Below are 20586 nucleotides of genomic sequence, written 5' to 3'. Positions count from 1 at the left end.
CTAAAGAAGAAACAAAAGGCAAGTCTATATGCAAATGTTTAAGCATTTAAGGCTTTTTTAAAAACAAATGTCCAATCTCAGTTGAATGGATGAATAGTTGAGATCTGCTGAATTGTGATGTTCCTGGTCCCTGCCAGGTTCGCTATATTTTCTTTTTATTAAACATTTGACACCATAAAATATGTTAATTGATTAAATGACATTTATTGTTGTGAGAATGAAGCAGAAGTACTACAACAGCATTTTAACTGGATTTTGGTCTACTATACTAAGGTTAAATGTGCATGTATTAGAAAACTTTCACTAAGTTATTATGTGTTAACAAATGACTTGAAACTCTCAGTGGTTTATACAGTAAATGATTGTTTCTTGCTTGGTTGTCTCAGCGGTATGTCAGCTGCAGCTTTGCTCTACATGCGTTCTTCTATCTGGGACTCAGGCTGAAGTATCAGCCCCTGCCTGGAGAGTCTGTATTATTATTCCAATAATATTTCAATCTACATAAAGCTCACTCCTGTTAAATATTCTTCGTGTGCTGGCAGAACCACACAATGGCTATTCAAGCTTCTGCTAGGATGTGGCAACTTCATTTCCAAAGCAAGCCACATGGCCAAACTAATGTCAGTAGGGCATGGAAGTATAACCTCTTACAGTTAGGGCAATATATAATTGAGAATAATAATAGAATTTACCACAGTGCACATGATACATCTCACAGCAACCACAGCATGTGAATTTTGAGTATGAACGAAAATAGAAATCAGCACTCTGATCTAGAAAACACAGGGAAAGAAAATCTCTCTATTGAAATAGCATTATTTCCTTTACCTACCTATATATGAAAAACACACACAAAAACACAGGTTAATCATCAACAATCTCTGAAGAATTTTAAGTTTTGCTGTCTCAGAGTGTCTTAATTAGATATCAAGTGGGTTAGCAGTCATTTCTTAAACAAATGAAAAACAAAGCAAATGCCATAAAGGACATCTGCTATCCGTGAGCTAGGTTCCATGTTCTGTCTCTAATTTGTGACAATTTTTTAAAGGTGAAAAATATCCCTCTTTGTAAGGGAGGATATTTATCACCAAACTGGAAAAGAATTAGTTGTTTCTCAAATCGAAAAGATTTATTATATAGTATTGTTCACTCGACATCTTGGAATGTTCTAGGTGAAATGCACAACACAAAACAGCAGTCAATAATGATGTTCTTATAATTTTTAACTTTGAGAAGTGTCAATCAATCTTCCAAGTGTTTATGTGAAACTGTCAAGAGCCCTGATAGATGACCCCAACATATGTTGCATGGGTGAAATTTAATACTTAGAATTTATAATTAGAAACAGGCTTGAATTGAACCTTATGGAAGAGTAGCAAGTGATAAGGAGGTCAACATTTCATAATATATTGTAACAGGAGGTAGAAAAATTTGCAGTAACTGAACTATGCCTTAAAATTAGCCAGCTAGAATGAACCTGTGAGGCGAAAAACTTTAAAAACTTCTCTAATGTGAAGTTATTGTATTCTTCTCATTAGTCATATCTGAACCTATAAAAGTGGCAGTCAAGCAGGCATAATCCTAGTTTAATAAACACTTGCCAAATATAGCTCCTCAAAATTAATTAGCCTACTAATCATAAAAGAGAAATGAATAGGTAGGTACAGTCTCTAACATTGAAACTACCATCAAAGAAGCACTAGCCCCATTTTATCCTATTTAACAAGGCTATTAGTTTTTATCTCACATGATATTAATACTAAAATCCTAGATACTCTTATTGATAAATAATTTTCCTTTTATTCTTTAATCTAGTCTTCATTAAAATACCATCTTTCCTATATCTCCAATGAATAAAGTTAGTAAATTTGTTTTTAAAATCTAAGAAATCAGATGTCAAATACTCAATTGGAATATTATAATAAGAATTTAAGCGCTGTAGCAAGGTTACCACAATATTTATCCTTTTCTCTTCAATGTTGGAAGGGGGGTATACAGAATGAAGGGCACTGTTTCACAGTGGACCTTAGGGGGTAGCTGAGAAAAACCCGGTTGGGAAAGAATATTAGAAAATGTGTCCAGGAATGTGTAAAAGTGACATAGTGTGGGATGAAATTCCACAGCCATTCCCTATGACTTTCAGTATTTTAAGTGAAAAAAAAAATAGCATATTTTATGTGATTTACCAAAGACTTTGCAAAAACATTGAAATAGAGAAGAACATCAGGGCCTTTGCTTCCACATGTGCAATTCCATGGTTAATATTGCTTTTCCTAGTCTTAATATGTGTGTGAACTAATGTAGCTCGACCACAGATAACTCCTACATGAGCAGATGCATGTATGATGCGTGTGCATACCCACAAACTAATTCATTCAAGAAATATTCATTAAGCCTCCACTATGGGTGATAAATGCCTTAGGCGCTGAGAGGCAATGCCAGTTTGATACCCACGTGGAGGTGTTAACTAAGCCGTTTGGATATACAAATCTGGAGCTGAAAAGAAAGAACTGGGCAGATACCAATCAGACTGTCATAGCATATGGATAGTATTATAAAAATGGAAATGAAGATCACCTGGAGAGATAGTAAATGGGGACAAGAAGAGGACTATAGTGCCTTGAAGCACTGTGTACCCCAGGGAAACATGTTCTTTAAGTTAATCCATTGCAAGTAGGACCTTTTGATGAGGCTACTTCAGTTAATGTGTGATCCGCCTCAATCGGGATGGGTCTTAATCTTACTGCTGGGTACCTGTATAAGAGAATGAAACTCAGACATGATAGAGAAAGCCACAGAAGCAAGAAGCTGAGCTATGAAACTCGGAAGAGAAGGGAGAGACCAGCAGACACCGCCACATGCCTTGCCATGGGCAGAGAGGCCAAGAATCACTGGCATCTGGTCTTTGGGAAGAAAGCATCACCTTGCTGATGACTTTGGTTTGGACATTTTCCCAGTCTCAAAACGATGAGCAAATAAACTCCGATTGTTTAACCGGACCCTTTTCATGGGATTGTGTCTGAATAGCCTAGCAAACTAAACAAGGACTTCAGTAACAATATTTAGGGATTAGGTATCAGAGATGGAGAAGTAGCCAGAGAAGTAGGAAAATTAGAAGAGTGGTATTACAGACAGCAGAACATGAGAGAATGTCAATCAGCAAGAGTGGTTGGTTCTGTCCAGTGTTCCTCACAGAGCCAATAAAAGGAGGACCAAGCAGTGTCCATTGAATTTTGGCTCACAGAGAGTGAAGTGATCTTGACAAAATCTGTTTTGGTGGCAGTGGGAGAACTAGACAGGAAACCATAAGCACCCACACAATTATGATGTCTCATGGTATATGTACACACAATGTCCCATTGTTTGGAAAGCCCAGTATTTCTGTGTCCATTGTTTAATTCAGTAACTTTGAAGTATCTTAACTCAAAATGAACCTCTGACTTGTAGGTAAAATAACTTATGTCAGCAGCTATTGTTTCTCCACAGTCAATGCTTTGGCCCCATGGTTTTAAAATGAGCTATCCAAATAATAAATAATATGCTTCTTATATTGCTAAAGATGTCCCACAATAATTGGCTGGATGTAAAGCTGAAATTTAGCATGTTCTTTAATAACCAGCAGTGAAGACCTAATGATTCAGGGTCTCATATGCAAATAATTTCAGAATTACCATAAGGACAAAGTTAATTTTTGTATACATTATTAAAACTTTTATTTTTTTAAGCTAACTATTTTAAAATTTTTAAGTTCTGGATTTATTAAAAAACAATTGCTAATTTATGAATAAAATAAATATTTAAAATTTGAAGATATATACCTAAATTAAATGAATTCCTAAAGAATGCTTTGCAGAATGACCTACCCAACACACACACAATTTACTTGTCATTAATTCCAAGGCTGCTCAACCAGAAGAATCAAGATTAATACTGCAGTTATAATTCATGTATGAACAACAGTGACCTCATGTGGCTAATGTTTTTTACCTGAAACTATCAGTCTAAGAACGACAACGAAAAGTAGTCTTTACTATACATCAAGACTTACGTCAAAATGAATGATTGGAGATGCCCACGCCACACAAAATAATTTATTTTTAAGACCGTTGATCACAAAGCAAAACAATCACTTCCAAGGACAAGAGTGGATTCCTTCTATATATGCTTATAATAGTTAATCTGTTCAATGACTAACATTATGGAATATGACATCTTGAGAGCCAGGAATCAACTTTTACTTCTTTTTTTGGCCAAAGCGTTCAATACTTGTCTTTGTACGTTGAAGGAAGGTTTTTCCAAATGCTTCTTGAATTGCAACTTATCTTCTTTGCCTGAGGTATTCCAATGTTAAAAATAAATAACTAAATAGAATTTAAGACTAGATACCGTTGGAGTGTATTTACCCACCCATTTCAAACTTTGAGGGAATGGCCATATTTCTTTTCAGTATGAGTGGTTCTCTTGACCTGATTTAACTACGATAATGTTCAAGACTTCCACACAAATATTTATTCAAAATTATTTTATTTCATTCATTTCATAACATTGAAAATTAAATAACTTGCAGTTCTCTTTCCTTTGTAAACAAAGATATCAATTTCAAAGCAACACTATAGTTAGAGCATCACTACACCAGTCAGTATTAGCTAAAGGAAACCCAATTAGGCAAATATGTGCCCTTGGCATTCTGAAGAATCATGATATTCAGTAGATCAAGAACTGCTGATCTACTACTGCTCCGAATACAATTTATGCACTGTAATTAAGAAAATGACTCTGGAGTCAGTAAACATATAGGTAATCTTGGCTCCATTATAAATATGACCTTGGGCCAGTCACTTATATCCTCTTAGACTGAAAGTATTCATCCATTAAATGGAGGAAGGGCAATAGCATCTACCTCATGGGTTGATCTTGAAGATTAAATTGGAAAATGTATATAAACCATTTCATAGGACTGTGGCCCATGGTAGGGGCTCACTACTCTGAGCTAGCATTTTAATTAATGTAGTTATTATTTTTACTTCTCATAAATATTTCTGCTTTCTCAATTAAAATTGTGATAAAATGTATACTTCATCATTTACCCCTTCTTGTCTACCATTTTTTAATCTAACATCCTATGAGTTTTCTATACTTTATTTCCTTTATCTTCTCCCTAATCCAATCAGGCCTCAGTTAAGTAGCGCAGGTAATTCTTGCTAATATATAATACTTACCTAGTTGTTCCTTGGGATATTAAAGTGTCTTTTGAAAATATCAGATATCAGCAGCCATGGAATTCCTTAGTGTAAATTCTGGCTATCTATAAAACTTCTTATCATAATTAGATACCATGTTTGATATCATTTTACTACCTAATAGTGATATGAAGCAAAGAAATATATATCTATGAAGGATAATATTTGAATTCTAGCTATTGTCTTGATGCTTACAAATACAAATACAATTAAAATAAAAATACATCAAATGCTCTAAAACATTTATATCATAAAATAATAAAACTATACCTATATAAAATTTTGCACATTTCATTTCCATGCCCAAATAAAGTTTTTGTTTAGTCCACTACTTTAAGTCTCCAGAATCATTTTAATTCATTTATTCAATAAATATGTATTAAGAACCTACTCTATGATAGGTACTGCTCTTGACACAATGATTCAGATGAACAAGATCAGTCCTTTTGTGGATTTTACATTCAAAGGAGAAACAGACAAAAAGAAACAATAAATTAGGAAGGAAGGCAGGGAGGAAAGAAGGAAACATCAGGTAGCAATAGATATTATGAAAAGAGAAGAAAACAGAATGAGGGATATAGAAAGTGATGGGGTATTATTTTATATGGTGGTCCGGAAAGGCATCTCATTTTAAGGAACATTTCAGAAGTGTTAAGGAAGAACATTTCAGGGAGAGGGAATAGCATGAGCAAAGGCCCTGAAGTGGGAATAGACTTGGAGTGTGCAAGAATCTCTAAATTTACGTCTGAGTGAGTGAGGAGAGTGGTTGAAGATGAATTCAGAGACATGGTGGGCCTCCAAGTCACGAAAGACCCTTTAAACCATAGTGGAAGACTTCAAATTTTTTTCTAACTCAAAAACGGAAGGCCGTTGAAGAAATTGATCTGAAAAGGGACATGATCTGGCTCCCATTCTAAAAGGCTCATCCTGAATTCAGCCTGCAGAATGGATTGTAAAGGTATAAAGGAAGCGGAGGGATCAACTGGGAAGTCTTAACAATCCCAGAAAGAGATGGTGAGGCTTGAGCATGATCTTGGTGGCCAATGTTGGGGAATATTCATACACCAAATATGATCTGAAATAGGAATTGAAAGACATTTCTAATGGAATGGATGTGGAATGTGGGGAAATATGGATTCAAGGATAATCCAAAGATCATTAAGTTGAGAAACCAGAAGAATTGAGATGCCTTTTGTGGAGACAGCATAGAATAAGAGATGAGCAGAATTTCTTTTGGGAGGGGAAAGAGGAATAAAGAGTTTAGTTTTGAACATATTCAATTTGAAATATGTTTTAAATATCCAATTGGAGAAGTTGAATAGTAGTGTATATTTATGGTTCAGGCTCATGGGAGAAATCCAAAAATGAATTTAACAATTAGGAAGTTATTAGAATATTGTTATTTTCAGTCAATGCAGTTGGAGGAAAGCATCTGAGGAATGAATATAGATAGGAAAGAATTGTTGAGGACTCTTTGCTGTTTAAAGCTTGGGTGGATGAGAAGGAATAGGCATAAGAAACTGATAAAGAATGAAAAATGAAGTAGGAGAAGATCTAAAAAAGAGTGTCCTGGAGGCAAGGTGGGGAAAGAATTTCAAAAAGAAGGGAGGCCATTAAGTGTGGTAGATTGTGCTAATAGGTTGAGTGAAATGATGACTAAGACCTTTTTTTAATAGATTTTGCAATATGGATTTGGCAATACGGCATCTAGATGACCATGACAGAGAAAATGCCAGGTACAAGAACTGAGAGAAGTGAGTTCCAGGAATGTAGAGGAGGACATGGTATCAGGAGCTAAAATCTATGAAGAATCAAGGGACTGCCATAACAGAGAAGATTTCAGGAGTCAAGTGATCTGGGGCCTTCTGAGACATGCCTTCTAAAGTAAATAACAAATTGTGGCATCTTGGAGTTTTCAGCATTAAGAAAGAAGTACAGCACCTGATAAACCTTTGCATTTTGGAGACAAGATATTCCCCATTTGGGAATTCTCCTCCAGTGCATTTTTCAAATGGTATGAAAAACTACCGTCTTTGAATGGGGGTCAAAGCAGGAGAGTTCTCTGTAGCAGGTCCAGGTAAGTATATGAGTAGCCCTGCCATTTGAGCCACATCACACAGCAGACCTTATGGTTTTAGAGGTATCTGTAGTGGGAAAAGATGGCATTGATTATGAAAGGCCAGTAAGGAATCACAATATAAACACTCATCATTCTGAAACAAGGCCATGGTACTTACAGAAAATAATTATGTATCATTCAAAAAAAGAGTGCTGGCTTACTACTCTATCCTAATAGAGTCAGAGCACCCATCATGGGATATCAAGCAACCGTGCTACCCATTGTGATCTTGATATTGTCAGACCCATCAATTCACAAGTTTAGGCTGGCCTCAAACAATCCATTGTAAAATAGAAATGGTACATCTAGGAAATTATGAGCAGGGCTGATGGCACAGGAAAGCTGCACAAGCAGGTGGCCTAGCCTCCCATGTCACCCACCGTTGGCACACAGGCTTCTCTTCCTAGGTTAACATCTAAAGCCACATAGGAAATATCTTAAGATCAAATAACTGAGAAAGAAAACGACTCTTTGTTTAAGGATGGATGGATTGGTTCAATATATGTGTGCAAGCTGAAAATGGCCAGCAGTTACTGTACAGGTCTTCTCAGAGGAGAACCAGTGTTCCACAGAAGAAAGAGTGAAGGAACAACTTCCCAATAGGCAGAGTTTTGGAGGGTAAACTTAGTCTTACCCTTTGTGAGGAAAATGACCTGAGGTAAGAATACATAGATCAATGGCCATTTGAAGTGCCTTGAGTGGTTGATCAAGAATTGGGTGGAGAAAGATTAGAAGATGAGATAAGGAGATCTAGGGAAGGGACATATGGATGGATTTATAAGAGTGAGCTAGAAGTGTTTTGTACCCTAGAACATGCATCGATTAACCAATGCAACAAAATAATTTGGCCAGTTGACATTAACCAGCCTCTGTCACTAAACTCCCCTTATGCTGATCAATGGATACCTGAAAAGCATGATGATGGCATCAGAAACAGTGGCTATGAATTGGCTTTATGGCATGGGATCCCTCTCACCAAGTTTGATCTAACTATGGCAGCTGCCAAATATCTAATTTGCCAGTAAGAGAAATCAGTGTTCAATCCCCAATCTGAGACAATCCATTGAGGAGATCAATTAGACATATAGGGTTAAGCTGATTATATTGAACCCTTTCACCCTAGCAGTAATAGTCTTGACTGAAATGAACACATGTTCTGGGTGTGGGTTTACTTGTTTGTCTGTAGGGCTTCAGCCAGCACCACTATTCCAGTGATTAGAGAGTGTTTGTTCCTTTTAAATGAAATTCTGTATACCATCACATCAGACTAAAGAATGCCCTTTAGCGCAAGGGAGGTGAGGCTGTGGACACATGACCATGAGATCTTATCATATACTGCACTTCACAGAAGCTGTCAGCCTGAAAGAGTGATGAAAAAGCCTCTGAAGGCACACCTGGGATGCCAGCTTGGGGGTTATATCCTGCATGGATGGTGCATCATCCCCCAGGATAAAGTATGCACCATATTTACCCAGTCAGTAAAATACTTGGGTCTCAGTTTGGGAGCTAAGGGATGATAATATGAGGGGCCCTGCTTACTATCACTTGGAGAATGTTTACTTCTCTTATCTGCAAGTCTAAGCACTGCAGGTCTGAATGTTCTGGTTCCGCCAAGGAATATAGAAAATGCCCATTAGGCTCTGAGAGTGGCTGCAGCTTGTTCATTTTGAGCTACAATGTAGAGACTAACAGGAAGCAGGGAATTGAGTCACCATTCTCCCAGATGTAATTTATCCTGATACTCAGGAGGAGGTTGGGTTCCTCTTATGGAAGGGTGATGGGGAAGAAAATGCTTAGCACTCAAGTGATCTAGTCATTATAGAAAATGGACAAGAGCAGCAGCCCTGGCTGATAAGGGCATGGTGGTCAGGAGCAAAGACACCTTGGGAAGGGGATCTGTATTACTCTACCAGTAAGCCACCTAGACCAACAGGGGTACTAGGCAGAGAAGATCTGGAATGGAAATATTAAAGGAGAGAGAAAATGAGTATCTGCTGTGGCCTCAAGACCAGCCGCAGCAGTGACAGCTGTGTTGGATCCTACCGTGAGGGATTGAATTGTATCCCCCCCAAAAAGATATGTTCAAGTCCTAATCCTTGGTCCTGTGAACGTATTCCTATTTGGACACAGGGTCTTTAAAGATGTTATTAGCTATGTTGAGGTCAAACTGGATCAGAGTGGGCCATAATCCCATTTGACTGGTGTTCTTATAAGGAGACAAATGTGCACCAGACAGACAGAGGGAGGTGGCTGGGTGAGGGAGGCAGAGATGGAGTTATGTTGCCCCAGCCAACGAACACCAGGAGAGAAGCACTGAAGAGACCCTCCTGTCTAAGAGGAAGCATGGCCCTGTTGACACCTTGACTTTACACTTCTAGTCTCAAGAACTGTGAGTCAATACATTCCTGTCACTCTGAGCCACCCAACTTGTGGTACTTTCTAGGAAACTAAGATATCTTCCTCTTGTAAATCTCCCCAGGAAGAGAGGCCAACCAAATCCTGAATATTCCTATCTTGGGTGAGGTTATACAAGTCGATCTAGGCAGCACAAGCCTACTAAGGTGGGCTGCTCAGAAACTCCTTCAGGACTAAGTGCCATCACCCCAGTTGCCTGGGTCATTGCCTGCTGACAGCTCACAGCTGAGTTCCTCCCCGAAATTGGCCTCAGAGGAAGAGTTGCTTTATTCAAGGCTATGGTGCCTTCTGCAGGCCAGATCTCATTTAATGACGGGATCATGCTCAGGTTCAAAAGCCAGGACCTATCATAGTAGGACCAAAGGAATAACTCCAAAGGAATTGTGACCGGGCAAAGGCTGTGGATTCTTTTGTCCAACATGCTCAATAACCAGTTCCTGAGACACTGGGTTCCAAAGAGAGGAAGAGTTTAGTACTAGGCGTGTAGTGGAGAGCAGATGGCCTAGAGTCCCAAAAGCTATCTCCCAAACTGCAGTCATTCTGATAGTTTTATTAGGGGGGAAAAAACATTGGGAGCAGTGTTTAAGATAATGAGTACAGTGGCCCCGGATGATGTAATTAGAGGTGATCTCATTATTGAGCATGTGCAGATTGATTACATGCCTAGTCCCAGAATGTAGGAAAATAGCAGCCTTAATATGATGATGGGTGTGATTTTTAGTGTTATAATGAGGTCTAGGTGACTTGTAGGATAAAGTCTAAGTGCTGAGCATGTCAGGCAGCCCCATTTTAGTTAGATCCAGTCATTTTATCAAGATAACTTTGACATGGGTGGGTTAGTTCTGGGCTGACCCAAGACCCTTCATTAACAAACATTAAGGGCTGTCGTTAGTGATTAGAAGACTCTAAAGTTGAAAAACTGGGTAAATGGAATCAAACAAAGGTGCATCCTAAGGTTTTTACAATCACAGGGCTGAAAATAAAATGTACAATTATTATCGGAGATCAAGGCAGCTGGACTACAATCTAGATATTTCAGGTATGTCCCTCTGTCTACTTCAAAATACCAGAAAGCAAAAAATAATATCTGTAAAACGATTCAACAATCAAAATCATCCCTTAAATCCCGATTTCTCGGTTACAGAATGTTCTAAATCCAAAGCTCCTTGTAAGATTGGCTGAGGCTTCTGTTACAAGTTCCTCTCAGTTCAGATTCTACCTCTGCCCGATCTAGTTTATTTCACTCTTTTGCTGGCGTATTTGTCAAGTGCCCTTCTCCATATACCTTCTGCACATGTCTCAGTATCACAGTCTGCTTCCGGGGGACTCACGGTGAGTCAGTCATCTTTTGGAGTCTCTTTACAATTGCTTGAGTTTTCAACATAAAATAAATTCATGAGATTTTTGAAGACGTGGATTCAAATATTTAAATGTATAAGAGACATAACTGGCTAAATGACTTCCTAAAGCAATGCAAATGACTCTCATAGCAAAGCAGAGATTTTTCTATTTTGCTTTTGGTTTTGCTTTCTGTTCTGATGCCACAGGAAGCTCTAATTCCTACCGCCAATTTCCTTCTTCACAAGCAGAGTTCCTTATGAGTTTTCTTTCTTTCTGTCTTTTTTTGGTGTTGTTTTGGACTTTATCCTTTAATGGCAGCTATATAAAAAGGTATTGGCACAGTAGAAGTAAGGGAAAAAAAAACCAAAACAACCTTTGCTTATTTCTAAATACCCTATAGGAAGTTGTAAAAAGATTCATGCATAACAAAGGAATGTAAATTTAGGTAATGATTTGGAGCTTCTCCCATTGCAGCCTCAGCCTTGAAAACAACAGATTTCCTCAGAAATTCAATGTAGCTGAACATAAGATTCTTGTTACACTGTGGCTAATTGGCATTGCACAAGCATATGTAATGAGTTTTTCAATAAAGAAATAAATACCTTTTTGCGTAGAGGGTAGAAAAAGGACAATACGGGAGAGAATCTTTTAGTAAATGAGTCAAGATAGGGTTTAAGATTTTCCATTTATATTTGCATTTATAGCACTGAGCCGTGAAATTTCCAAATGAAAAAGTGGCAGCACTCTGTGACAGAGGCAAACTAGAGTAATTATGGAGCAAAAAAATACAAACCCCCCTCAGGTCCCCATGCTTAATTAGTATAAAAACATTAGTCTTGCAAATTTACATAGTTTCAGTTCTTCTTTTGTTTTTTGACCCAAGGATATAGGGAAAATAATAACTAACATGATGTAGATCTGGGATGAGTTCAAAACCTCTGCTGCTTCAGCCTACGTGATTCACTCAGCTTGCTATTTTTAAGCCATTTCTTGAAATTGCTAGTTTTTAGAAAAGATTTAAAACGGCCTAAAAATACCAAAGCAAGAGAAATAAGAGGGTAAGTATGAGAGTAAATACATCTAAATAGAGAACAAAATAAGAGCAGGGAAGCTAGGTCCAGGCCAGGAATTAGATTAGCACACAAGGATATACTCCTACCAAATGGTGCCCTTAGGAGAGGACTCGTAATTTGGTCTAAACTTTATAGCAGCCAGCAGAAAGAGGAAACGATGAAACTGACTCCATTCACAACCTCTGTAAGGGAGGAGAACGCATTGGATTAAAATAAGCACAATAATTCTTATAACCGAGACCTGAAAGATGTTTCTCCTGAGTCCTCCCATAGAAGACACTATATTGGTGTTAAAAAACAAAACAAAACAAAACTTTAATAACATTGGGGGTTGGGGTTGTAGGAAGCTTTTATTCTTTTGGCAGATCCTCTCTGTCATAGACCTTGCTGCACTGTTCATAAAAAAAAATACATGCTTCTCTGTAAAGCATTAAAAAAAAAAGATTACGTGGATGAGATTCCAAATGTCTTCAAATGTATTGATGTCAGTTCCTTGACCTTTCTTTGTGTTATTTCTTGGTTGTCTCCTGGATCAATGCCATGTCGTGTTTGTGAGCATCTGTGGTACAAACTTGTGTAGGATCGGATTTCTTCAGAGCCACATCCTGGGCTCCACATGCTCCACTGGCTCTGTCTCCTTTCACCCCTGGGGTGCTGGACTTGTGATGCTGAGCAAGCCAGCAGGCCGCTGTCACCACACTTTCGATAAAATCATCTGCCATCTGCAGCAGCATGTCTCCACATCTTCACCCAACTGCTCATTAGGATCCATTTCTCTAAGTCCTGCAATTTCTTGTTGGTCCATACCTGATTGTTTCTAGGGCTGAGATGACCCTTTGTCCCAGGGGTGCCTGGTAGCTTTACTATTGCAGAGCTACAGGGCATGGAGCTTTGTGGAGGAGTGCTGTCTAGATGTGGTTCTGTGGACGAGAAATTGGAACGGTTGATTAGGGCTGAGGGCCACACTGGCTTATAATGTGCCACACTTTGGATTTCAGCTCATAGAGCTTATCAAGATCCTGTTTCCTTATGGAGCTGTGAGGATCAAGACCAATCAAGGGCAGCAGCATCTATCTCCCCATGATATATGGACACTGCCCCAGTGAAGTGTTTGTCTCAACAGCCAGTCTGATTTTGGGGGGGGCGGAGTGGTTAAACAATGTGAATTTATTCGCGCACTGCGTGAGGCTGAGAAAAAGTCCAAATGAAGACGTAATCAAGGCGATGTTTTCTTCCCGAAGACTTGCATTCTGGGGCTGGCTGCTGGTGAGTCTTGGTCTTTAGTTCGTCCTACGGCAAAACACATGGTGGCATCTACTGGCCTGTCTCTTCTTCTCAGGATTCTGCTGATGTTCACCTCCTCTCTCTGACAAGGTCTGAATTTCATTTAACTTATGAACGACTCCGGTAATGAGGTTGAGGCACATCCTGATTAGGCTGGGCCACACCTTATCTGAAGAAACCTCATAGAACGGTCCTACTTAAAATGGGCTCACAACCACAGGAATGGATTAGATTTAAGAACTTTTTTTTCTGGGGCACATACAGCTTTTTTTTTTTAATTAAGAAATCTTTACACACAAATAGTCCATACATGGTGTACAATCAACGGCTCACAATATCATCACATACATGTGTATTCATTACCATGGTCATTTTTTAGAACATTTGCATCACTCCAGAAAAAGAACTGAAAAGAAAAAAGAAAAAACTCCTACTTGTCGTACTGCTTACCGTTCCCTTTCATTGACCTCTAGTATTTCCATCTATCCAATTTATATTATCATTTGCTCCCCTTATTTTTTTAGCCATACTTTTTTTTTTTTTTTACTCATCTGTCCATACCCTGGATAAAAGGAGCATCAAACACAAGGTTTCACAATCAATCAGTCACACTGTAAAACTTACATCTTTATACAACGGTCTTCAAGAATCAAAGCTACTGGAACACAGCTCTGCAATTTCAGGTACTCCTGCCCACCCAGGCTAATACACCATAATCTAAAAAGGGATATCTGAATAATACATAAGAATAATCTCCAGGACAACCTTTTGACTGATGGAAATTTCTCAGCCACTGAAACTTTATTTTGTCTCTCTCCCCCTTTCAGTCAAGAAGACTTTCTTAATCCCTTGATGCTGGTTCCCGGCTCATCCCATCCAATGTGGGATTTCTGTCCCACATTGCCAGGGAGATACACACACCTGAGAATCATGTCCCTTGTAGGGGGGAGGGCAGTGGGTTCACCCACCGAGTTGGTTTAGAGAGAAAGAGGTCACATCTGAGTAACAGAAGAGGTTCTCAGGAGATGACTCTTAGGCCTAATTTTAAGGAAGTTTAACCTATTTTTTGCAGGAATATGTTTCATTGGGGCAAACCCCATGATCGAGGGCTTGATCTATTGATTTGGTTGTCCCCACTGCTTGCGAGCATATCAGAAATTCTCCACATGTGAAAGTTGAATATTTCTTCCTTTCTCATCACTCCCCCAAGAGGACTTTGCCAATCCTTCTTTATTCACTGCCCAAATCACTCTGGGATTTATTGGGGCATCACACTAACCTGGACAAACCAACAAAATCTCCATGCCCTATTCAAGATTCCATTACTTACGGTGTTCAGCTAAACTGACCATACAAGTTAAATTAGGAAATGCACTACCCAAAATATAAATTTTGCACTCAATAAACATCTCTTCCTTCAGTTTCACAGAGAAGTTTAAGTTTTAAAATATGGATGCTATCATCCTTTACCCTATATTCTGATATACCTTAGTCCTGTCCAGATCAACTTCATTCATATCTCTACTCAAAGTCTGATCACTTTTTCAACAGTTCCTGTAAGGGGAATGCTGACTTTCAAAGCTTCAGACTCGAACTCTGAGTCTCAGGTGTCACATAAATACCCAAAGTTTCTGGGAAAGACAAGGTTATATACAAACAGCTTAGTATCTCAGAATTTACAATTAACAGTTAACACCTCTTGAATTTTGTGACTGCTGTAAGAGCTTACAGTGTAGGACCCTTCACAATAGGCCCCAACATGGAAACCCATGTTCTTGACTTCAGTTCAGTGAGATTTATGTTATAGTTAGGCCATATGATTGAGGCATGATAATATTTTTCTTTTTGTTCCTGACATTTCATTCAATATACACTCCTTGAAGTTCATTCACCTAAATGCATGCCCACAGCTTCATTCCCTCTTGTGGCCACTCAGTAGTCCATTGTATGTATACACCACAGTTCTACTTCCATTCCTCAGTCACTGTGTGTGTAAGCCATTCATTACGGATCTGGAACACAGTGTGCAAATGTCCATTCATGTCTCAACACCCAGTTCCTTCAGGTATATACTGAACAATAGGGTTGCAGGATCATATGGCAACCCCATGCCTAGCCTCCTGTGGAACCCCCACACTGCCTTCCAAAGGGCTGCACCTCTCAGTCTCCCTACCGACAGTGAATAGGTACATCTCTTTCTCCACATTTTCTCTAGCGCTTGTTTCTCTCTGACCATTTTTAAATAGTTTTATTCACACATCATATAATCCAGCCTAAGTGTATAGAAATACCTTCTCTACCATACTGTATCTGAAAGCATTTCCTTTTCTTCTAGAAAGAATCCATACCCTTTTCCAATGCCCCCACCTGTTGACACTTAATTTCGGCATAATGCCTTTGTTACATTCAGTGGAAGCATATTACAATGTTTCTGTTGACTATAGACCCAAGCTTGTATTGATTGTACTTTTTCCTATATACCATTTATTTTCAACACCCTGCAATATTGACATTCATTTAAATCTCCCTCATGAAAGAACTTTTTAAAATTTGTACATTTAATCACCATCATTGTCCACTCTAGGCATTCCTAAATTTTACCATCTCAATCTTTATCCTCTATCTTTTCTTCTGGTTTCATACCTGGGCCCAGTCTTTCTCCCTCTATCATACTCACATTCAACTTCATTCAGTGCACTTATATTATTGTGCTACAATCAGGTAGTAATGTGCTACCCATTTCTGAATTTTTACAATAAGTCTTGTTGCACAATCTGTATTCATTCAGCACCAGTTGCCCAATCTTTACCCTATTTCTATCTCCTGATAATCTGGGTTCTTAACTTCAATTCTCCAAGCTCATTCATTAATGTTAGTGTATATCAGTGAGCCATACAGTATGTGTCCTTTTGTTTATGGCTAATTTCATTCAGCATAATGTCCTCAAGGTTCATCCACATTCTTAAATACTTCATGACTTTATTCTGTCTTATAGCTGCATAATATTCCATCATACATGTATACCACAGTTATTTAGCCACTCGTCCATTGACAGACATTTAGTCTGTTTTCATCTCTTGGCAATATTAAATAATACTGCTATAAAAATTGGTGTGCAAATGCCCATTTGTTTCCTTGTCGTCCTGTCCTCTGAGTGGACAGATACCTAGCAATGAGATACCTAGCAATGAGACTGCTAGATCATATGGAAATTCTATACTTACCTTCCTGAGGAACCACCAAAATGCAATGAGATACCTAACAATGAGACTGCTAGATCATATGGAAATTCTATACTTACCTTCCTGAGGAACCACCAAAATGCAATGAGATACCTAGCAATGAGACTGCTAGATCATATGGAAATTCTATACTTACCTTCCTGAGGAACCACCAAAATGCAATGAGATACCTAACAATGAGACTGCTAGATCATATGGAAATTCTCTACTTACCTTCCTGAGGAACCACCAAAATGCTTTCCAGAGTGGTTGTATCATTTTACATTCCAACAAATAGTGGATAAGTGTGCCTCTTTCTCCACATCTCTCCAGCACTTGTCATTTTCTGTTTTATTGATAATGGTCATTCTAATGTGTGTCAGATGATATCTCATTGTGGTTTTGATTTGCATTTCCCTAGTAGCCAGTGAAGTGGAGCATCTTTTCCTGTGCCTTTTAGCCATTTGAATTTCCTCTTCTGAGAAGTGTCTGTTCATTCCTCTTGCCTATTTTAAAATTGGGTTCTTTGTCTTTTTGTTGTTGAGTTGAAGACTCTCTTTATATATTCTGGGTACTAAGCCCTTATTTGATATGTGGTTTCTAAATATTGTCCTCCATTGTGTAGGCTGACTTTTTATTTTCTTGGAAAAGTTCTTTGATACACAAAAGTGTTTAATTTTGAGGACTTCTCATTTATCTATTTCTTTGTACACTGCTTATGCTTTGGGTGTAAGGTCTAGGAACCTGCCTCTTATTACAAGATTTATAAGATATTCCCCTATGTTTTCTTCTAAATGTTTTATGGTCTTAGCTCCAATGTTTAGGTCCAAATGGTCTTTGATCCATTTTGAGTTACTTTTTGTATAGGGTGTGAGATATGGATCCTCCTTCATTCTTTTAAAAGTTTATGGATAAGGTCATGGTGGCTTAGCAGGCAGAGTTATCACCTGCCATGCCAGAGACTTGGGTTTGATTCCCAGTCCCTGCCCATGCCAAACAAACAAACAAACAAACAAACAAACAAAACTTGTGGATATTTAGTCCTCCAAACACTATTTATTTAAGAGGCTGCTCTGTCCCAGGTGGGTTGGCTTGACTGCTTTATCAAAGGTCAATTGTTAATTGATGAAAGGGTCTGTAGTTGAACACTCTATTTGATCTCATTGGTCAGTATATCTATCTTTATGCCAGTACCATGCTGTTTTGACCACTGTAGCATCATAATATGCTTTAAAATTAGTAGTGTGAGACCTACCACTTCATTTTCCTTTTTCAAGATATTTTTAGCTATTTGGGGCACCCTTCCTTTCCAAATAAATTTAGTTTTTTTTTTTAATTTCTGTAAAGTAAGTTTTTTGGATTTTAATTGGTATTGCATTGACTCTATAAATAAATTTGGGTAAAATTGACATTTTAGCTATATGTGGCCTTCCAACCCATGAGAACAATATGCCCTTCCACTTATTAAGGTCTATCATGATTTATTTTAGCAATTGCATGTAGTTTTCTGTGTCTGTCTTTAGTATCCATAGTTAAATTCATTCCTGAATATTTCATTCTTTTAGTTATTACTGTAAATGATTTTTTTTTCTTGATTTCCTCCTCAGATTGCTCATTGCTAGTATAGAAACATTGGTGATTTTGGGGTATTGATCTTATACCCTACCACTTTGCTGTACCTATTTATTACCTCTAATAGTTTTGCTGGAGATTTTTTGGGATTTTTGACATATAGTATTATGTCATCTGCAAAAAGTGAGAGTTTTACTTCTTCCTTTCTAATTTGGATGCCTTTTATTTCTTTTTCTTGTCTAATTGCTCTGACTAAAACTTCCAGCACAATATTGAATAGCCATGGTGACAGTGGGCATCCATGTCTTATTCCTGATCTTGGGGGGAAAGCTTTCAGTCTTTCCCCATTGAGGATGATATTAGCTGTGGGTTTTTCATATATTCCCTTTACCATGTTGAGAAAGTTCCCTTCTATTCCTATCCTTTGAAGTCTTTTCATCAAGAAAGGATGTTGAATTTTGTCAAATGCCTTTTCTTCATTAATTGAGATGATCATGTGGCTTTTCTACATTGATTTGCTGATATGATATATTACATTGATTGATTTTCTTATGTTGACTTATCCTTGATATCTGGAATAAATTGTACTTGGTGATTATGTATAATTATTTTAATGTGCTGCTGGATTCGATTTGCAATTATTTTGTTGAGGATTTTTGCATCTATATTCATTAGAGAAGTTAGTCTGTAATTTTCTTTTCTTGTACTATCCTTGTCTGGCTTTGGTATCAAGATGATATTATCTTCATAGAATGAGTTAGGTAGCTTTCCCTCCTCTTCAATTTTTTGAGGCATTGAACAGGATTGGTACTAATTCTTTCTTGAATGCTTGGTAGAATTCACATATGAAGCCATCTGGTCCTGAACTTTACTTTCCTGGGAACTTCTTGATGACTGATTCAATCTCTTTACTTGTGATTGGTTTGTTGAAGTCATCGATTTCTTCTCAAGTCAATGTTGGTTGTTCATGCCTTTCCAGGCAGTTGTCCATTTCATCTACATTGTCTAGTTTATTCATATATAGTTGCTCATAGTATCCTCTCATTACCTACTTTATTTCTGTATAATCAGTGGTTATGTCTCCTCTTCCATTTCTGATTTTATTTATTTGCAATTTCTCTCTCTCTCTCTTTTTTCAGCCTAGCTAGGGGTCCAGCATTTTCTTTATTTTCTCTAAGAACCAACTTCTGGTTTTGTTGATTTTCTCGATTGTTTTCATGTTCTCAATTTTGTTTATTTCTGTTCTAATCTTTGCTATTTTGTGTGGAGAGCCGCCTCCCGGGTCTGGCCTAGTGGACACGCTGCGGCCTGCTCTAGAGTTCCCCCCGCCCATCGAGTGAGTCAAGATGGCGCCCGCATCCTGTTTCCGCGTATGACGTACGCGCCCACCAACCCTATCTTCCAATCACCTCTGTATACGTGGCACTAACCTATTGGGTTTGGGCACAGTATATAAGAGGTTACCCGGACAGGGTGGGTGGGGACGACCCACAGGGAGCCGTACCTGACGGCCGCATAGAGGTTGTTCCCCCGCGGGGTATCTTGTCCCGCGTGGAACCTGTAACAGAGAATGCAAGCTTAACTCCAGTAAAGGTCTGTGCTCACAACCGTTGCGTGCCTCGAACCCGTGTTTATCACTCGAGTCGGTTTGCCTGCGCCTGTCTCTTTCTCCCCTCCTGTTCCCTTCGCCGGCCGGGGATCAGAAGCCGAACGAGACGGCTGCGGACAAGTGGTGGCCCGTACGGGGAACTCTTCTTCTGCTGCCTTTCCCCGAGCTGGTGAGGACGTGTTCCTCGGGTTCACGGCGGAACCTCCGCGCCTGATCAACGTGAGAGGGTAAGTGCTTCCTATTACGTGAGAGTTAAGGGCTGTGGGCGTTCAGGTAGCCCCAGTGAATCGGGAGAGCTCCCCGATTGGTTAAGGTCCAGTGCCGACTGCAAGCATGGGGCAGTCAGGAAGTTCACCCTTGTTACCTCCCTTAAAGACCCTTTTGAAGCAGCGGGGTATCTCGGTTAAGGAGAGTTCCCTCCTGCGGTTCCTTGACGATATTGCTGCTTTTGCCCCCTGGTTCGTCCACTCCGGGAGCCTCAGCCTGCCTTCTTGGCTGAAACTTGGTAATGATATAGAACGGGCGCGCCGGACGGGCCTTTGTATAGACCCGATCCTGGTCCCTATATGGGAGACCGTTCGTGCTTGTCTTGAGGCAGAGGCTGCTACGGGCCTCAGTCCGTCTCCTGCCCTGCTGCAGGCACGGCACGCGCTCCAAGAAACTCAGTCAGTTTCGTCTGCGGACGGCTCCCGTAAAGGCAAGCCGCCAGAGT

At 39.0% G+C, this 20586-nt stretch overlaps 1 pseudogene; it reads right to left on the bottom strand.

Moving 5' to 3' along the window:
• Positions 1–12697: 12697 nt before the first annotated feature.
• Positions 12698–13258, bottom strand: LOC143683412 (transcription initiation factor TFIID subunit 12 pseudogene; annotated as a pseudogene).
• Between the last annotated feature and the right edge of the window lie 7328 nt (positions 13259–20586).

This window comes from Tamandua tetradactyla, chromosome 5 (genome assembly GCF_023851605.1).
Source record: "Tamandua tetradactyla isolate mTamTet1 chromosome 5, mTamTet1.pri, whole genome shotgun sequence".
NCBI lineage: Eukaryota > Metazoa > Chordata > Mammalia > Pilosa > Myrmecophagidae > Tamandua > Tamandua tetradactyla.
This window is presented reverse-complemented; position numbering and strand designations above follow the sequence as displayed.